Consider the following 21,182-nt stretch of genomic DNA (forward strand, 5'->3'; position numbering starts at 1 on the left):
ACGGAAAATATTTTCTTGGAAAACAAGTAGTAATCTTATTTATTTTCCGGTGTTTGATACGCAAATTAAAGAAATAACTTCTCAAGAGTATTCATAAATAATTTAGATACAATAAACATGAAGCCATAAAATTTCGAACCAACAACCTTCCGAACCCACAAATTTCATAAACTTCCAAACCACTAAACTTTCGAAAGCGCGAACTTTCGAATCCGTAAACTTTATAATTTCTAAACCCGTAAACTTCCAAACGCATAAACCTCAGAACTCATAACTTTCGCAAGCGCTGAAATATGATATTTAATTTTGGACCAGCAAATGCTTCTGGCATTTTACTTGAATTATCTTCTAAGTGAGGATCATATTAATGATAATTTGATTCATATAGCATATTTTTCAGTTGTTTATTCCATCCCCCAAATGTTAGAAAAACTAACATATATTCTCAATCTTCTTTGGGAAACATATCTTTGTGCATTGTGGTAGAGAAATTAATCATATACCACACATCAAAAGATAGTAAAAGTATTTGGTTTCTGATCCTAAACCAATTGTGAGGGGAGGACTTATCATATATTGTTGGTCTGATGCATACAAGTGTTGCTATATGCAATTTAGAAAATCTTAGACCAACACATGAAGCTTTGTTCTCATAAGAAATGGTTTAACCATTAATAGAAAGTATTCAATGCTAAACCAGCTTGGATATAAACCAACATTATCAAGATGAACTGTCTTGATTTCATAATCTGAAAGTTATGCTCTTAGTTGAGAAAAGCAATTTCAAATGTCAAACTGCAGGTTAACAATGAACACACATGTAACCATCTTATATATGCATCTATAAGTGGTTCACATGATAGGTGAATGAGCCCATATTCACCTTTATATATTCCAGAATTCAGGGGTTTTAGTTTCAACTTTAGCCGGTATAACCAATTTATTATGAGAACAAGCAGCACAAGAGAATTATTGAAGAATCTTCTGGTTCTTCAGTATATGCTTATCAGAATTCTCAAATAGCTCATTTAAAAATGGCAAATGAAAACTTAAATTTATCATAGCATGTGCTATCTCTTAGTAAACTTCTAGTTTACTATGGCGTAAACTTTTGCATTAGTAAACTTCTGGCTTACTATGATACATGATGTAGTACAAATTAAAGATATACATATTATTTTAACCCCTATGATTGTGGAAACGTGAAGATTTTCAATCTTCCAATCATTTGTAGTCTCAATATGATAGCCAGTTGTATTAGTAAACTTCGGATTTACTACAACATATGTTTTGACCATAATCATATAATATGAATGACAAATTTGCATATAAGCTCTTCGAGATCCTTCAATTTATTTTTCACAATCAAATATTATTCAAACACTACTTGTATCGTGTGTCTTTTAGACAAACAGTTAGCTGTCACGACCCCGGTTCGCCCTCCGTGAACCATCGTGATGACACCTTGTCTCTACGACTAGGTAAGCCTAGCAATGCGGAAAATAAACCAATTTGTGGAAGACATAATAAAACCGAAATAGTGAAATAAAACAGTGTTTAATAGTGTCGCTCGACATACACAATAACAACTCTCGAAATCTGAATACATTTCCCAAAACCTGGAATCTCATGATCACAAGCCTTTGAATGTCTACAAGTATCTAACTCCAGAATATCTAACAAAGGAAGGGAAAATACAGAAGGGCTAATATTAAAAAGAGGGAGTAGAAAAAGACTCTTCGGTCTGCGGACACGACAGATATACCTTGGAGTCTCTACAAGCGCCTCGTCTCAAGCGTGATGAGTCTGACTGGAGGTACCTGGATCTGCACATGAAAAACATGCATAGAAAGTGCATGAGTGCACCACATCGGTACTCAGTAAGTGTCAAGCCTAACCTCGGTCGGGTAGTGACGAGGAAGATCAGGGCCCTACTGAGATTAAATGAAATATAAGGTGCGACAGTATAAGATAAAATAGTACAGTTGGAAGATAACAATAAGAATCAATACAGGATAACTACAGCTGAAAAAGAAATAGAAACAATCACCAGGAATACCACTCTTCTCAAAGATAATAGCCGGGGATCTCTCAGTATCCCGGGGATCTCTTAGTACCCTCAATACATGTCAGGGATCTCTTAGTATCCCGAGGATCTCTTGGTATCCTCAATATATGCTCGGGATCTCTTGGTATCCCGAGGATCTCTTAGTATCCTCAATATACGTGCTAGGGATCTCTCGGTATCCCGCACCTCAACTAAAATCATAAATACGTACATGGAATCTTCCGGGATGTCATCCCATAGTCCCAAAGTAAACCACACAGTAACAACACAAGGAATACTCAATTAAGCTAAATTTCGTACCAAGTAAAACATGTAATTCTAACCTAACATGCTTCACATAATACAATTACGGCAGTTTAAACAATAAAGCAATTAAATAAATTAAACATGCTTTTTCTAAGCTAACAACAGCTTTAAATTTCAAGTAGAGTAAGTAGGAAAGGAAAACACAATTAAAGCTACTTAAGTGAAAACAGGATTTTCAACAATTAGCACATGTACGCACTCGTCACCTCACGTACAAGGCATTTCAATTACCACAATACCAAATCCTAAGGGGAATGTCTCCCACACAAGGTTAGGCAAGCCACTTACCTCGAGCCGGCTCAAAAGTCAACCCGAAACCACGTTCTTGCCATGAGTACTCAACTCCAAATGGCCCAAATCTATTCAATTCAATTGCATAATGTAAATAACACTTCAAGTAACTGATTCTACAAATAAATTCTACGCTAATATGTGAAATTAAGTAAAATGACCAAAACGTTCCCTCGGGCCACGTTTCGAAATCGGGTGAAATTTACATTTTCAGAATCCTCATACTCTTACGAGTCTACACATAATAAGAACACTGAAATCAGAGTTCAATTGACCCCTCAAATACCCATGTTAAGGTCTCTTAATCTCAAGCCCTAATTATCCATTTTTCCCAAATTTTCACCACTAATTAGGCCTTTAATCACATATAAACGAGTTATGAAGTCAAAAATGTTACCTCCAAGTGATTCCCCTTTGGTTTCCACAAAAATCACCCTCAAAAGCTTTAATCACATTCAAAAATGGTGGAAAAATGAAGAAGATCGCAGATGGGCTATTTAAATACTGCCCAGATATCCCTTCTTCGCGAACGTGGAAGGCCCCTCGCGTTCGCGAAACACAAATTCGCTTGGGTCTAGATCCCTACATCGCAAACGCGATACACAGTTCGTGAATGCGATGCAAAGCCTCCTCCTCCTCCTACGCGAACACGGGAACACCATCGCGAACGCGTAGGTATGAAACCTCCCAGCTTCGCGAAAGCGGGAGAACCATCGTGAACGCAAAACATTAATCCTCCCCAGCCCCAGCTCCTCTTTGCGAATGCGAGACCCTACTCGTGAACGCGAAGAAAGAAACCATAACTGGGCTGCTACAATTTTTCTACAATTTCAACAAGTTCCAAAATGCCCCGTTGAGCATCCGAAACACACCCGAGGCCCCCGGGACCTCAACTAAGCATGCCAACCAATCCTAAATCATCATTCAATCTTGTTCCAATCTTCGGAACGCTCAAAACAATATCAAAATACCAATTTAGCATCGGATTCAAGCCTAAGAACTTCAAAAACTCTCAAAATACGCTTTCGATCAAAAAGTCTATCAAACCTCGTCTGAATGACCTGAAATTTTGCACACACGTCACATTCAACACTATGGAGCTACTACAACTTTTGGAATTCCATTCGGACCCTCGGTTCAAAATCTCACTATCGAACCGGAAACTTCAAAAATTCAACTTTCGGCATTTCAAGCATAAATTAGCTACGGACCTCCAAAACACCATCCGAACACGCTCCTAAACTCGAAATCACCCAACGGAGCTAACAGAACCATCAGAATTCCATTCCGAGGCCGTCTTCACACTAATCCAACTAGGGTTAAATTTCTAAAACTTAAGCTCTCATTTAGGGACTAAGTGTCCCAAAACTCTCCGAAACTCCCAATAATTCCTCCCGACAACTCACCATATCACAACAGCAGAAACAAACACGGGGAAAGCAGTTAATAGGGGATCGGGGCATAAATTATTAAAACAACCGGCCGGGTCGTTACATCCTCCCACACTTAAACGTTCGTTCGTCCTTGAACGAGCATAGTGACATACCTGAAGTAGTGAAAAGGTGAGGGTAATGGCTGCGTATATCCTGCTTGGTCTCCTAAGTTGCCTCCTCGACCGGCTGACCCCGCCACTGAACCTTCACTGATGCAATGTTCTTTAACCTCAACTTTCTAACCTGCCTGTCCAATATTGCCACTGGCTCCTCAATACCCATGTTAAGGTCTCTTAATCTCAAGCCCTAATTACCAATTTTTCCCAATATTTTTACCACTAATTAGGCCTTTAATCACGTATAAACAAGTTATGAAGTCAAAAATGTTACCTCCAAGTGATTCCCCTTTGGTTTCCTCAAAAATCACCCTCAAAATCTTCAATCCCGTTCAAAAATGGTGGTAAAATGAAGAAAGGTCGCAGATGGGCTATTTATATACTACCTAGATATCCCTTGTTCGCGAATGCGGAAGGCCCCTCGCGTTCGTGAAGCGCAAATTCGTTTGGATCCAGATCCTTTCATTGCGAACGTGATACATAGGTCGCGAACGCGATGCAAAGCCTCCTCCTCCTACGTGAACGCGGGAACACCATTGCGAATGCGTAGGTATGAAACCTCCCAGCTTCGCGAACGTGGGAGAACCTTCGCGAACGTGAAGCATTAATTCTCCCCATCCACAGCTCCTCTTAGCGAACGCGAGACCCTACTCGTGAACGCGAAGAAGGAAACCAGAAATGGGTTGCTGCAATTTTTCTGTAATTTCAACAAGTTCCAAAATGCCCCGTTGAGCATCCAAAACACACCCGAGGCCCTCGGGACCTCAACCAAACATGCCAACCAATCCTAAAACATCATTCAAACTTGTTACAATCTTCAAAACGCTCAAAACAACATCAAAACACCAATTTAGCATCGGATTCAAGCCTAAGAACTTCAAAAACTCTCAAAATACGCTTTCGATCAAAAAATCTATCAAACCTCGTCCGAATGACCTGAAATTTTGCACACACGTCACATTTAGCACTATGGAGCTACTCCAACTTCCGGAATTCCATTCTGACTCTCGTATCAAAATCTCACTATCGAACCGGAAACTTCAAAAATTCAACTTTCGACATTTCAAGCCTAAATTAGCTACGAACCTCCAAAACACCATCCGAACATGCTCCTAAATCCGAAATCACCGAACAGAACTAGCGGAATCATCGGAATTCCATTCCATTGTTCCGACTACGGTCAAATTTCCAAAACTTAAGCTCTCATTTAGGGACTAAGTGTTCCAAAACTCTCTAAAACTCCCAATAATTCCCCCGGCAACTCACAATAGCAGAAACAAATACGGAAAAAGCAGTTAATAGGGGATCAGGGCATAAATTCTTAAAATGATCGGCCGGGTCGTTACATCAGCTATTCAGGAGTTTTTGATAAATTTGTACTACCAAAAAGTGCTTAGACGCTTCTGTTGTCATAAGAGAAAATCATAATCAAATTGACAATATAGAGACGATATAAAGACAATTCTAAATTTATAAATGTAAGAAATTAAGAATTTCAGTATTTTTACCACCAACTTTGTGACAAATATCTTCTTCAGGGAGAAACACCATTAACATCTGAATACTTTATGTCAAAGCGGTAACAACATAGTCATTACATCCTTCAGGAAAAGATAAATGAGTTGTTATTTTGGGGAACTCGATAACTAACCATAACATATTAGTGTGGTTTTAGTAGAAAGCATTCTACAAGAATACTTTTGCCTTGGAATGATATTTAATAAAATTTTCCAAAATATTTTACATACAACGAGTACGTGCGACAATGATCTTTATGCCACAAAAATAAGATTTATATCCTTTGTTATTCTATCTCTTTAGGAGGTGAGTTGTGGTATTTTTTCATTCACTACAGGGAATGAAAATGTACTTCAAAAATAACTTTGAATAGCTTATTATTTTGTTTAAGCACAGAAAGACACAGTTTCATAATATTTTCCTGCTTTAGGAGAAAATTTCAATTGTGTTACTTCTGCAGGACCAAATTTAAAATACGAAATATTGAGTATATATTCCCTCAATCATATTACCTCTTTTGGAGGTGAATTGTAATATATTCACATTAAAGCGTGTTCATATTTACGAGCGTTATTAATATTGTCAGATTCACTTCAGGAATGGATTAATATTTATCAAAAATTCTCATCCTTCAGGGAACGGAATATAATTATTTGAGCGTGCATTAATCACACCAAATTGTGTGACGGCTTAGAACCTCTTTTAAGATATTGCTACTTCAGGAGCAAATCGAGGCATGTAAGTATTATAGAGAAGTTTTCTCTAACTTATCTTCAATTGTAACCATAGAAAGCCTAAATTATCACTTCTGGTGGTTATAGGCATATACCACTTCTAATGGTTAACAAAATTTAGTTACAATGAGATATAAGAAATATAACCACTTCTGGTGGTTATATATTTTTTGCAAACTCTGCATGAGTTTAAGTAGATCTAACAATGTTATCCACTTTATAATCCTTTATTATGATAGTTAGGATGAAAAAAATAAATACCAAAATAGGTACTGTATACGTAGCATATAACCAAGCAAGCAATGATAAAGATATTAAACCAAATATAAGCAAAAGGCTCAAATTACTTCACACAAATTTGGCCACTCCAGACGTAAGTGATATCCACATCTCTACCGCCAAGAAGAAAAGCTCACCACCTCAAGGATATAATCTGCCTTATGATGCTCTGAATGAACAAGATCTTACCACGGATGTAAGAGCGTCTCCATACATCGGAGATGAACACTGAAATAGAAATTAATTTCGAAGTAAGTGCTCAAAATGGCAGAGTCTCGTGCTGATAACGTGTTATAAAATAAAGACTTTAAAGTAAAGAAACCAAAGACATGTAGAGAGAGAGAGAGAGAGAGAGAGAGAGAGAGAGAGAGAGATTTATTATTCAACTTCAAATTCACGTACATAATGAACTGAAATCTCCTCTATTTATAGAAGAAAGGAAGCTGTTGTGTAAGTTGCTACTGCAAGCTGTTGTGTAAGCTGCTTGTAAGTTGCTTGTAAGCTGCTACTGCAAGCTGTTGTGTAAGCTGCTTGTGAGTTGCTACTGCAAGCTGTTGTGTAAGCTTCTTTTAAGTTTCTTGTAAGCTGCTACTGTACCAAATATAGATAATCTTCTACCGGGGGTAATATTTATCCATAATGGATTATCGAAATGATAAGCTTCTTCAGGAGGCTTATTTCCAATAGAGTACTAAATAGATAACCATATTTACGGCAGAGTCCCATATGAATAAGCTTCTTCAGGAAGCTTATTTACAATAGAGTACTAAATGAACATTCATAATATAATATATATTTATAATAGGTCTAACATTTTATATTAAAATATAATTTTTTGAATAGTTAAAGAAGCTTTAATTTTCGAAAGCTATCAAAATTGCACAATTTGTATCCTTCATAGAACGTTATGATTCTTTTTATAAAAGTATCATACAAATCTAGATTGTTATAAAATAAAAATTGTAAAGTAAAGACAAGTATAGAGAGAAACTAATATATTATTCGAATTCAAACTGATGTACATAATGAACTGAAATTTCTTCTATTTATAGAAGAAAGGAAGCTGCTATTGTAAGTTGCTGTGTAAGCTGCTACTACAAGCTGCTGTATAAGCTGCTACTATACCATATATGGTTAATCTTCTACTGAGAGTAATGTTTATCTATAACGGAGTACTGAAAGGATAAGCTCATTGTACCCGGTATGGATAATCTTCTACCAGAGGTAATGTTTATCTATAATGGAGTATCGAAAGAATAAGCTTATTATACCTGGTATGGATAATCTTCTACCAGGAATAATGTTTATCCATAACCGGGTACCGAAGTGATAAGCTTGTTTAAGAGGCTTATTTCCAATAGCGTACTAAATAGATAAACATATTTACGGCGGAATGTCATATGGATAAGCTTCTTCAGGAAGCTTATTTACAACGGAGTACTAAATGAACATCCATAATATAATATATATTTATAACACTCCCCCTTGGATGTTCATTAAAAGATAATGTGCCTCATTAAAACCTTACTAGGAAAAACCCCGTGGAAAAAAATCCGAGTAAAGGAAAAAGAGTACACATATTTAGTAATACGCATTGCTAGGTGCCTCATTAAAAAGCTTATAAGGAAAACCCCGTGGGAAAAAAACATTAGTAAGGAAAAAAGAGTGCATCGCATATTTAACTCCCCCTGATGAAAACCTTGTTTCAAATATTTGAGTCTCCGCATTCCAATCTTGTATACCATCTTCTAAAAAAGTTGAGTTTGTAGAGAATATTATCCACCACTATTTCAGATCGATTTAAATCAATCTCATCAAACCAAGAAACTGCTACAAGTCATTTTATTGAGTTTCTTGCAACTTGTCTGCATCAGCTGCTTGTAGAAAACTTCAATGGAGTACTAAATGGATAATCTTCTTCAGGAAGACTATCTACAGTGGAGTAATAAATGGACATCCACAATAATATTTTCATTACACTCCCCTTTGGATGTTCATTATTATGTGCCTCATTAAAACCTTACTAGGAAAAACCATGTGGGAAAAAATCCTAGTCAAGGAAAAAGAGTACACTAATAATATACATTGCAAGCTGCCTCATTAAAAAACCTTACCAGGAAAAACCCAGTGGGAAAAAATCCGAGCAAGGGAAAAAGAGTACAGTGCAGAGACTTGGGTATATCTGGACCAAGGAGTTCATCACTCTCTTTTGGAGGTAAGAACAGATCCTTAATATGTGTAGGAGAAGAACTATATCTTGCTAGTAAATTAATAGAAGATGCTATGTTAGGCCTTGTTGCATTAGCAAGATACATTAGTGCACCAATTGCACTGAGATAGGGTATTTCGGGACCAAGAAGTTCCTCATCCTCTTCTGGAGGATGGAACAAATCCTTATCCACTTCAAGTGATCGAACAATCATTGGTGTACTCAATGGGTGCGTTTTGTCCATGTAAAAGTGTTTTAAGACCCTTGCTGTATGGGCAGATTGATGAATAAAGATCCCGTCTGCTAAATGTTCAATTTGCAGACCAAGACAAAGTTTTGTCTTCCCAAGATCTTTCATCTCAAATTCTTTCTTATGATATTCAATTTCCTTTTGGAGCTTTCTGGAGTTTCAACAAGATTTATGTCATCAACATAAACAACAAGTATAATAAATTCTGAAGCCATTTTCTTTATAAAAATACATGGACAATTAACATCATTTATGTAGCCCTCTTTTAGCAAATATTCACTGAGGCAATTATACCATATGCGCCTAGATTGCTTTAAACCGTACAAAGATCTTTGTAATCTGATTGAGTATATTTCTTGAGATTTTGAATATGCTTCAGGCATTTTAAATCATTCAGGGATCTTTATAGAGCTTTGATCAAATGAGTCATATAAGTTATGACTTGCATTTAAATGGCATGACATCTTCAGGTGTCTAGACTACTTGTCCGATCCTCACAATATTTCATAGTATTGTGCACTATATTGTATCAAATATATCGTTGACGATCATTTTGTATTGGTTCGCAAGCGACATAACTTGTTGAGATTTCATCACTTTCTTTATTTTCAGGTACCTGAACTTCTTTTGGAGTTTCATGAAATGTTATGTCGTGGGTTCTTCTAGAGCTCATTTCCTCCTCATTATGGTCATTTTGATCATTAGCTCCTTATCATTTTCAAGGATTGTTAACTTTGGAACTGATTGGTCAACCACGCTTTATGCGTACAGTAAAATCTATCCTTCAAGGACTTTAAATTTTAATAGGAGCATTTACAGCTGAAATATGATATTTAATTTTGGATCAGCAAATGCTTCTGGCATTTTGCTTGAATTATCTTCTAAGTGAGGATCATATTAATGATAATTCGATTCATGTAGCATATTTTTCAACTGTTTATTCCATCCCCCAAATGTTAGAAAAACTAACATATATCCCCAATCTTCTTTGGGAAACATATCTTTGTGCATTGTGGTAGAGAAATTAATCATATGCCACACATCAAAAGATAGTAAAAATATTTGGTTTCTGATCCTAAACTAATTGTGAGGGGAGGACTTATCATATATTGTTGGTCTGATGCTACTATATGCAATTTAGAAAATCTTAGACCTACACATGAAGCTTTGCTCTCATAAGCAATGGATTAGCCATTAATAAGAGGTATTCAATGCTAAACCAGGTTGGATATAAACCAGCATTATCAAGATGAATTGTCTTGATTTCATAATATGAAAGTTTTGCTCTTAGTTGAGAAAAGCAATTTTAAATGCCAAACTGCAGGTTGACAATGAACACACATGTAACCATCTTATATATGCATCTATAAGTGGTTCACATAATAGGTGAATGGGTCCATATTCACCTTTTATATATTTTAGAATCAGGGGTCTTAGTCCCAACTTTAGCTAGTATAATCAATTTATTATGAGAAGAAGCAACACAGGAGAATTCTTGAAGAATCTTCCAGTTCTTCAGTATATGCTTATCTAAATTCTCAAATAGCTCATTTAAAAATGGCAAATGAAAACTTCAAGTTTATCATAGCATGCGCTATCTCTTAGTAAACTTCTGGTTTACTATGGCGCAAACTTTTGCATTAGTAAACTTCTGGTTTACTGTGGCTATTTTTGTATAAATAAATTTCTCATTTACTATTGCTGCTTTTGCATTAGTAAACTTCTCGTTTATTGTGATACATGATGTAGTACAAATTGAAAAATAAGGCGGGTAACTTCTCACATACTGTGACGACCCGGCTAGTCGTCTCATGAGTTACCACTCCGTTTTCCCCATTTATGCTTCTTTATACTTTTTTTATCCGTGTTATGTGATATTGGGTTGGTCAGATCGAATCCGGAATGAATTTGGTAAGGTTTGAGACACTTAGTCTCTTTTAAGGAGGCTTAAGTTGGAAAAGTCAATTGGATGTTGACTTATGTATTAGAGGGCTCAGATATGAGTTCCGATGGTTCGGTTAGCTTCGGGAGGTGATTTGTGACTTAGAAGCGTGATCAGAATGAATTTTGGAGGTTCGTGGTAGATTTAGGCTTGAATTGGCGAAGTTGATATTTTGGATAATTCTAGTTGGTAGGCGAGATTTGATATAGGGGTCGGAATGGAATTTCGAGAGTTGCAGTAGTTCCGTTGAGTGAGTTGGGATGTGTTTGCAAAATTTTAGGTTATTCAGACATTGTTTGGTTGGGTTTTTGATCGAAAGCATAATTTGGAAGATTTTAGAAAGTTTGGCTTGAATCCGATGTGTTTTGGGTGATTTAATGTTGTTTGAGGTGTTTTGGTGATTGGAACAAGTTTGAATAAGGTATTGGGATATGTTTGTGCTTTTGGTTGAGGTCCCCGGGGCCTCGGGATGATTTCGGATGGTTGACGGAGAAGTTGAATTTTTGTTGCAGCTGCTGAATTTGCTGCTTCTTGTATTTTCGCACCTGCGGATTGGGGACCGCAGGTGCGGTGCTGCACGTGCGGGAGATCTATCGTAGAAGCAAAAAAGGGTCAGGTGAGCAGTGACCACCAAAGCGGTAAGGTGACCGCATCTGCGATGTCGCAGATGCAGAAGTGTCGTCACAGATGCGATTTAAGCTGGATAAGTAATTTCTGCAGAAGTAGAGGATTTAACCGCAAATGCGGTACCGCAGAAGCAGGTATTGTGCCACAGATGCGAAAAGGTCTGGGCAGAACATATAAGTTATTTCATTTCGCAAAATTGAGCTATTTCACCATTTTTGACTTCGGCCTTGGAGCTTTTTGGGCGATTTGAAAGAGGGATTTCATTGAGGTAATGGATTTAGACTTAAAACTCATTCCTATGCTATTATTTTATGGATTAAAGCTAGAAATTTTGGAAATCAAAGGTTAAAATTGGGGGAAACTAGGGCTTGGAAACTTAGGCTTTTAATTGTGGATTTGAAGGACCATTTAGGGTCAGATTTGAGAACTTTTGATATGTATGAACTCATGGGAGATAAGGAATCTATTGATGTAAAAAATATTAAATTCCAAGACGTGGGCCCGGGGGTCGGGTTTTGATAATTTCGGGATTTGTGTCATATATTGATTATTTTCGCTTGGGCCTCATTCCCTTAGCATATTTTGACGTCCTCGTTCTGATTTTGGATAGATTCGACGTGCGTGGAGGCCGATTCGAGGGGAAAAGGCGTCGGGAGCTAGAGATTTAGCCTGTTCAAGGTGAGTAATGATTGTAAATGATGTTCTGAGGGTTTGAAACCCTGGATTGCACATCTTAGTGCTATATTGAGGTGAGGCACACGCTTGATGACGAGCGTAAGGTCGTGCACTGTTGGGGATTGTGACTTGGTCCGTCCCGATTGATGATTTTACCGCGTATTTGACTAAAAACTATTTGCTATCATCATTATTTGGGCTGAATGTCATCTTTGGGCTTCGTGCCAACTATTTGAACCCTTTGGGGATTTTTATTGATATTTCCTCACTGTTTTGACTATATACTTGCACTCAGTCACGTTATTTTCCACTGTTTTCATACTCAGCCATGTTTACTCAGTTTTAATACTTAAATGATATTTTAAATGATGTTTGGGCTGAGAAACAGTGTTTTACTATTGCCCGAGTGGCTTGTGAGGATTTTTGACTAAGTAAGGCCGAGGGCCTGAGATATGTATGCCACGAGGTGGCTTGATTGATATGAGGTCGAGGGCCTAGTTTTGATGCCATGATATGGCTTGTTATTGCGCTTGGGCCGTAAGGGGCCCCTCCAGGAGTCTGCACACCCCCAATGAGCGCGAGTACCCATTGTGATGTGAGATTGAGCCCGAGGGGCTGGTATTGTTCTATGTGATTGCCCGAGGGGCTGGTACTGTTCTGAGATGTTGCCCGAGGGGCGGATTTGTTGATACTGTGCCCGAGGGGCGAGCCTTTATGTGTTTACTTCTCATAATTGACTGTCAATTACTTGCTAAAACATTTAGAAAGGCTTTTCATGAAACTGCATTTAAATTAAACAATTCTACCTATCTTTCACTGGTTTACTGTTTTTAAATGATTTTACTGCTTCATTATAGAATGCTTTGTGCCTTACATGATTTCTTGCTTTCAGTCTTTATTTACATTTGTTACTCACTGAGTTGGAGTACTTACTTTACTCCCTGCACCCTGTGTGCAGATTCAGGCGTAGCTGGTTCACTCCCGAGTGCTGATCCCTCCAGCTTCAGGCAGACATTCGGAGTTCACGAGGTAGCTGTTGGCGTCCGCAGACCCGTGTCTCTACTCCTTTATCACTTATATCTCTTTTCACATAGTTATACTATTTTATTGACTTAGTGGATTTGTATTATGACTTATAGATGCTCATGACTAATGGCACTCCGGTTAGGGCTGTGTATGGGTGTTCTTCCGCGTATTTATGTTATTATCCATTGTTTTGAATTTATTTTATCCTGTTCTTAAATGCTTAACTGTTAAAAATTGGAAAATGGGAAGTGTCGGCTGGCCTTATCTTCACGAGAGGCGCCATCACGACCGGGTCCGAGTTTGGGTTGTGACACATACATATTTACCCCCTATGATTGTGGAAACATGAAGATTTTCAATCTTTCAATCATTTGTAGTCTCAGTATGATTGTTATTTGTATTAGTAAAATTCAAGTTTACTACAACATGTGTTTTGACCATAATCATATAATATGAATGACATATTTATATATAAGCTCTCAAGAGCTTTCATTCATTATCCACAATCTAATATTTATTGGACACTACTTGTGTCATATGTCTTCTAGACAAACAGATAGCTCTTCGGGAACTTTTGATAAATTTTGTACTACCAAATATTGCTCAAACACTTCTGGTGTCATAAGAGAAAATCATAATCAAATAGACAATACAAAGCCAATTCTAAATTTATAAATGACGAAAATCAAGAATTTTAAATTCTACTACTAACTTCGTGACAAATATCTCCTTCAAGGAGAAATACCATTAACATCTGAATATTTTGTATCAATGCGGCAACCACATAGTCATTGCATCCTTTAAGAAAAGATACACGGGTAGTTATTTCCTTCGGGGAACTCAATAACTGTCACGACCCGAATTTTCCACCCTCGGGAGTCGTGATGGCGCCTACTAGTGTGAGCTAGGCAAGACAAACCCTTAACTTCTTACTTCATTAATCAACTACTCCTTTTTAACAAATGTAAGGCGATAACAGAAAAGCAGCGGAAATTTAAATAATTAAGCGAAAGATAACAATTAAATATCTGAAATCTACATCTCAACCACCCAAAACCTGGTTTCACAATGTCACAGACAGTCTAAGATTTACTACATACAAAGTCTGAAGAAATAATAATACACTGTTTCTGAATAAAAGGAAAATGAAACAGGAAATAGGGATAGAGGGAGACGCCAGGGCCTGCGGACGCCTACAGGTCTACCTTGGATCTCCACGTGAACTGGAGGTAGCCTCCACACTACGGTCCGAAAGCTACTCCGGGATCTGCACACAGTGCAGAGTGTAGTATCAGCACAACCAACCCCATGTGCTGCTAAGTGTCTAGCCTAACCTCGGCGAAGTAGTGACGAGGCTAGGACCAAACTACCAAACAAACCTGTGCAGTTCAAATATATATATATAGTAGACAAGAAATGCAAAAATAACCAGTCAATATGGGAGGGGGAACATGCTGTGGGGGACATAACAGTTTTGAATAGAAAGACATCAAGTAAGGAAAGAATCAATATAACTCGGATATCAACAAAGAATCAGAAATCAACAAATGCATGGCATCACCCTTTGTGCTTTTACTCTCGTCCTCACCAAAGCAGTTATATAATAAAAATGTGCACGACATCACCCTTCGTGTTTTTACTCTCTTTCCTCACCATGTAGTCAATAAAATTGGCACGAAATGGTACATCGTGCGGCACGACATCACCCTTCGTGCTTTACACTCTTTCCTCACAATAACAAACAATGTACGACATCACCCTTCGTGCTTTAACACTTTTCCTCACCCAAACAACAATTACAGCAATGGGGCAAGGGAATAAATGAAATTGCAATAAAGATCCCGACAAGGGAATAACAATTCAATAAATAAATCCCGGCAAGGGAACATCATCAATAACCTCAACATCCCGGCAAGGGAGATAATGAATAAATCAACAAAAGCCCGGCAAGGGCGACAACATAATGATCACTTATACTTTCACAATTCGTTATACAACTTGAGCCAACGCTCCTCAATGTTCATAGGTCATAATTACTTCCACAAACTTTATACAACAAGTAGAAACCATTACCAAGGCATGATAGATACAACGAAGTCATGATAATCACAATATAAGACTCACATGTATGCTAGATACCAACGTATAGATACTCATCACCATGTCTATACGTCGTACTCAACAATTACCACATAGCAAATAGGACTCGACTCCTAATCCCTTAAGCTAAGGTTAGACCAAACACTTACCTCGATGCCACGAACGCAATTCACGATTCAATTATAGCTTTTCCCCTTGATTCCACCACCAATTCGCGCGTATCTAGTCACAAGTTACTTAATTACATCAATAAATACTAAATGAACCAATTTGAATGCATGAAAATGAGTTTTCTAAAGTTTTACCCAAAAATTCAAAAATCGCCCCCGATCCCACATGGTCAAAACCCGAGATTCGAACCAAAACCTGATTACCCATTCCCCCCACGAAGTCAAATATATAATTTGTTTTGAAATCAGACCTCAAATCAAGGTCCAAATCCCCAATTTTTGAAAAACAGAGGTTCTACCCAAAACACCTAATTTCCCCTATGAAAATCATTGATTTTGAGTTGAAATCATGTTAAAAGATGTTAAGGAGTGAAGAAAATGAGTTAGAAATCACTTACCAACGTTTTGGAGAAGAAAGGTTGTTTGAAAAATCACCTCTTATGTTTTTGGGGTTTTAAAAAATAAAAAATAACTGAAAATCCCGTCTAAATATACCCCTCTCAGACCCCCTGTGCGGACCGCACAAAATGGAGTACGGCCGCACAGCTCACCAGGTTGACTACAGGGAAATGCTCTAGTATTTTGGCCATAACTTTCTCTACAGATGTCCAAATTGTGATTTCTTCAACCTTCTGGAAACTAGACACGAAGGGCTAGAACTTTCATTTTTCGAATCATCTCAAAATTCCTTGTAGATCAAAAGATATGGGCTTCCGAAGTCGGACCAGTGAAACGTTCTTCACTGCGGACCGCACAGAATCTAGTGCGGCCGCACAGGCCCACACCGCGGTCCGCACAAGCCCCTTCGCGGTAGCATTCCTTTTTGTGCGGACCGCACTGGTCAGTTCAGAGGCCTTCCACCTCTCTGAACCTGCAACACCTATGTTTTTAAGCCTAAGACATCCCGGAACCTATCCGAAACTCACCCGAGCCCTTAGAACTCCAAACCAAGTGTGCATACTAACTCAAAAAATCATATGGACCTATTAATGTGATCACATCATCAAAATAACATGTAAAATCATGAATTAAACCTCAAAACTCAACATTTTCCTCAAGAACTCTTAAAGTTCATAACTCTTCAACCAGAAGTCCAACTCACGTCAAATAAACTCCGTTTTTCACCAAATTTCACAGTTATCTTTCAAATACTATAACAATTGTACCGGGCTCTAGAACCTAAATACGAGCCCGATAACAATGGTTTCAAATATGAATTCTTTTCTTTATTCCTTAGATAATTCAGTAAAACAATTTCTTTCAAAAATTGATTTCTAAGGGTTGGGACCTCGGAATTCATTTCCTAGCATACGCCCAAGTCCCATATTTTATTCCGGACCTCCCGGGATTGTCGGAACACGGATCTGGGTCCGTTTGCTAAAAATGTTGACCAAGGTCAACCATAATCAAAGTTTTAACTCTAAAATTTCTATTTCTCATATTTTCACATAGAAGGCTTTCCGAATATAGGTCCGGACCACGCACGTAAATCAAGGTGGGGTAAAAAGGGAGGTTTTTAGGCCTCGGAACACTGAATGAACTTGCAACACAAGTGATGACCTTTTGGGTCATCACATTCTCTACCTCTAAAACAACCGTTCATCCTCGAGCGGACATAAGAAGGAAGTACCTGAGTCGGGAAAAAGATGGGGATAATGGCTCCACATATCGGACTCGGACTCCCAGGTCGATGCCTCAGCGGGCTGACCTCTTCACTGAACACGAATAGAAGGAAAAATCTTCGATCTCAATTGACGAACATGCCGGTCTAGAATAGCTACTGACTCCTCCTCATAAGACAAGTCCTTGTCCAACTGGATAGTGCTGAAATCTAACACGTGGGATGGATCGACGTAATATTTCCGAAGCATGGACACATGAAACACTGGATGCATGACTGATAAGCTCGGCGGCAATGCAAGTCTATAAGCCACCTCCCACTCGATCAAGAATCTCAAACGGGTCAATGAACCTAGAGCTAAGCTTGCCCTTCCTCCCAAATCTCATCACGCCCTTCATAGGCGACACTGGAAGCAATACCCACTCACCGACCATGAATGCCAAATCTCGAACCTTGCGGTCGGCATAACTCTTTTTCCTGGACTGAGCTATACGAAGCCTATCCTGAATAATTCTGACCTTGTCCAAGGCATCCTGAACCAGATCCGTACCCAACAACTGAGCCTCTCGCGGCTCAAACCATCCAACCGGAGACCGGCACTGCCTACCATATAAAGCCTCATAAGGAGCCATCTGGATACTCGACTGGTAGTTGTTGTTGTAGGCAAACTCTGCTAAAGGCAAAAACTGATCCCACGAGCCTCCAAAGTCAATAACACAAGCTCAGAGCATATCCTCAAGAATCTGAATAGTCCGCTCAGACCGCCCATTTGTCTGAGGATGAAATGTTGTGATCAACTCAACTTGAGTGCCCAACTCTCGCTGAACTACTCTCTAGAAACATGAGGTAAAAAGCGTACCTTGATCCGAAATGATAGATACGGGCACACCATGAAGGCGGACAATCTCCCGAATATAGATCTCAACTAACTTCTCGGAAGAATAAGAGGCTACCATAGGAATGAAGTGCGTTGACTTGGTCAGCCTATCAACAATGACCCATACTGCGTCGAACTTCCTCCAAGTCTACAGGAGTCCAACAACGAAATCCATAGTGATCCGCTCCCACTTCCACTCGGGAAACTCAATCCTCTGAAACAAGCCACCAGGCCTCTGATGCTCATACTTAACCTGCTTACAATTCAAACACCGAGCCACATATGCAATGATATCCTTCTTCATTCTCCGCCACCAATAATGCTGCCGCAAATCTTGATACATCTTCACGGCGCCCGGATGGATAAAGTACCTGGAACTATGAGCTGTGTCACACCTCCCTTTTTCCTATCCCCCGAGAAGGGAGTATATGGGAGTTTTTTCCAATTTAAGTGACAATCGAAACAGAATTATTTATTTAAAATTCAGAGTCGCCACTTGAGATAATTTATGGTGTCCCAAGTCACTGGTTTAAATCCCAAATCGAGGAAAGATTGACTGTGTTTTACAGTCCGCGAACACAGATATTCGGGTAAGGAATTTTGTTAACCCGGGAGAAGGTGTTAGGCATTCCCGGGTTCCGTGGTTCTAGCACAGTCGCTCAACTATTAATATTAGCCCAATTATCTGATTTTTGCACGTTTTAAACCTATTGTGCCTTTTTAACCTTTTAGCTGCTTTTATTTATTTAAAGAATTAATTCAAGGTTATTTAAAATATATCGCAAGCCACGCTACATGAAATGCACTCGTGATTCACGACACGTTCTATTTAACCTTGTTGGGAATTAGAATCGGGTCACATGAAATGCACACCCGTATTGAGATTCACGTATCGTGACCATACCACGGGAACCGTACCCATGGCCACGATGATTTATTAATCGCGCATCAAATTCCAACCGACTTTAGCAAACATGAAACATTATGAAAAGCACTATTACACACAATTTCTAAAATACTTCATGAAAGGTTAATAAGTGATATTTCTCAATGGAAACCTTCAAACCAAGAGTCTTCCCACGCAAAAAAAATCATGTTTAAACAAAAGATAGAAAGCAAATGCTATTATTCTAATCAACTCAACTTTGAATCTACCAGGAAATGTAGATCAACCTGTCATTGCTCATCTCATACAACCTAAACCACCAAAAGACTATAACTATTGTAGCCTATCCACCATTGAACCGAAGCTGCTCTTAAGTTTCCACCACAACAAAAGCTAATCAACTAATACCAAGTCAAGCTAAAGATTGATTTATTATTCACCTATATACAATCTTCTTAAAAAAACCAACTTGCAAACATAGGTAACTGCCTTATTTAAAAATTCTTCACTAACCCCTCATCACACATTCATCAATCCACATTTCAAGATTGAGAATGCGATGAAGAGTCTATCAAGAGCGATACATTACTATCTCAAATCAGAAAAGCTAAAACATATGTTAACAAGACATTCCAACTTGACTAAATTAATGGATTGTTCCGAATAAATCAAATAAAGAAGAGAAGAATGGAAAATGGACCTGTTTAGTCGAAACTCATTCTTAATGTTGAATCGACGGATACAAACCTCAGCTCCGCAATTCGGCTAAGGACAACCATAAAAATCGAGCAAAGCCACGAACCAAATCGGAGCGACGAACAAAACCTCAAACGACTAGTTTTATGGCTCAAAAGCTTTGAATCGCAAAACTCATTAACTAATCACAAAACTCAAAAGCTAGTGGTGTCTCCATTCGTCGATGATCAATTTCGATGAGGCAACAACTCGAGCGACAAAACTAAAGGGGGATCGGCTACTATCATCTTTCACTGTTAAGAGGAAAATGAGAGAGATTTTTGGGAGTTGGCGGCTGATGTTATCTTAGAATCAGTGGAGAGCTGAGAGTTGAGAGCTTTTTTTTTTCACGGGGTATACGATTGCTCCCTTTTCAACCAGAAGGAGTAGCTGCTCTCCTCTCTGTATGTTAGGTTCGCTGTTTTCCTTTTTGTGTTGTGTGTGTGTGTTTTCGGTTGTTTCTTTATGTCCAGAAGATGATAGGAGGGCTCCGTTCTTAGAGGATTCGAGGGTTTCTGTTCAGTCCTTCATGAAGAAAAGACTTAGTTTTTTTTTGTGCAGGTCTCCTATCAGAAACAGCGGATGCTTCGTGTATCTCTGTTTGCGGCTGATGTCCTCCTTTTTGATTTTAGGCGTTAGGTATATTGTATAGGTCTAGGTTTTAGGTTATTTTTTGCTCTTAGGTCCTTAGGGTCTTTTTATTTATTTTTGTTCTCAAGAAAAGTCTAGAAGGGTCCCTAGGGTTAGCTTGATAGGTATTGGGTATTGGGCTTAAGGAATGGGCTAGAAACTTGGGCCTTTATGACTAGCTATGCTTAAAATTAGCTTAATTAATTAAAAATCTATCCATAAAGAAATATTATCAAAAATATTAATTAGCCCTACTTAAATAAAAATAATTATTAAAATAAAGACTAACCATTAAAACAAAATTATTTTTTTGGTATTTTTCAAGATAAAAATGACTACCAAACATTAATGAAACTATTTTTTGTAATTTTTATTTTCTTGTAATAAAATAAAGTAAAATAGTCAAAATTAATTAAAATAACGCTATTAGGCCTAAATTAAATATTTACATACTAAAATATAAAAAATCTTGGGGAGGGTCAAAAATCACATGTCTACAGCTGCCCCTCTTTGACTGGAAACACGAAGAGTTTTCAGACAAAGAACGTCTAGGCAGGTTTTTTGACCAGACCCTTATTTGGAGAGACTAAAGATAAGATAAAAGGGGAATGTGACCGAGCCCTGGTATCTGAACTGCCTACATATCCTTGGCTATAAAGAAATCAGGTCACGTATAGTTCAGAGGTTAG

At 38.1% G+C, this 21,182-nt stretch overlaps 1 long non-coding RNA gene across 1 annotated transcript; it reads right to left on the bottom strand.

The window, feature by feature from the left end:
* Positions 1-14,503: 14,503 nt before the first annotated feature.
* LOC142166349 (uncharacterized) lies at positions 14,504-20,516 on the bottom strand. Its single transcript, XR_012696704.1, has 2 exons — positions 19,829-20,516; positions 14,504-14,741 (listed from the first exon to the last, which is right to left on the bottom strand). It is a non-coding gene; the product is annotated as an uncharacterized LOC142166349 (long non-coding RNA).
* Positions 20,517-21,182: the final 666 nt, after the last annotated feature.

The sequence above is a fragment of the Nicotiana tabacum genome, chromosome 11 (assembly GCF_000715075.1).
Source record: "Nicotiana tabacum cultivar K326 chromosome 11, ASM71507v2, whole genome shotgun sequence".
Classification (NCBI taxonomy): Eukaryota; Viridiplantae; Streptophyta; class Magnoliopsida; order Solanales; family Solanaceae; genus Nicotiana; species Nicotiana tabacum.